A 904-nucleotide genomic window follows, 5' to 3' on the forward strand; every position below is an offset into this window, starting at 1 on the left:
TATAGAATAGTTAAAATAACTCCTCCAAGACAACCTTCGGTTATAGATTTCAGTTGACTTTACCTTTTCCATGACATCTCTATCACCAGAAAAGCGCAAAAATCGAAGGCTACTAGAACAAGTACTGGTGCTATATGAATTATTATATAACTTCATGAAGCAAGCCAACTTGCTAGACTGAAGCTGCAAAATACATCTCGAGTACCAATGCGGTAAAAAAACATGGAAACAAGTTATTTTCAAGCTGTAATTGCCAACTAATAAAAACATCGTTGACGCAAGCATAAAACTTCAAAATAAAAATATTGCAGAACTACGCTGCTTTGTATTACGAAGTACAAAGGAAAAAAAAATGTGATTATGGCGTATCGAATATTCACGAAAAATAAACAATAATATTAGACCAACTATTTGACGCTTTTAATACAAAGTACTACGTGCGCGTCAAATTTCATGGTGAAACAATGCATTTTTCTTCTGAAAAAATCATGCGCCATTTATTGGATACGGTTTTCTGTTGGTAAATGTTGTTGGAAAATATGTTATTTATTACAGAATGATTACTGATTCATTTAATTGCGAAGAGTCTCAATTTAGCCCAACACCGCATGAGTTTAGTTCGTAAACAACTATCTGGCATCTCTTTCTTACTTGGCTAGTAAATCGCAATGTCGTTTCTTTTTTCCTGGGTTGATCTGCACTGACCTAGTGGAATAAAAAAACTCGCGGGTCGTGGTCAGAATTCGCCACACCAGCGCGCATGCGCAAATGTGTTGCTATGACAACATTTACCCAGCGCATGCGCAAATGTATTGTTACGTGCAGTGCAGCTAGATCGAAAATTGTGTTCGTCAGCGGCACTTTTAATTACTTATGAATTGATGATAAAAACAATGTTCAACCT

This window comes from Wyeomyia smithii, chromosome 3, assembly GCF_029784165.1.
Source record: "Wyeomyia smithii strain HCP4-BCI-WySm-NY-G18 chromosome 3, ASM2978416v1, whole genome shotgun sequence".
Classification (NCBI taxonomy): Eukaryota; Metazoa; Arthropoda; class Insecta; order Diptera; family Culicidae; genus Wyeomyia; species Wyeomyia smithii.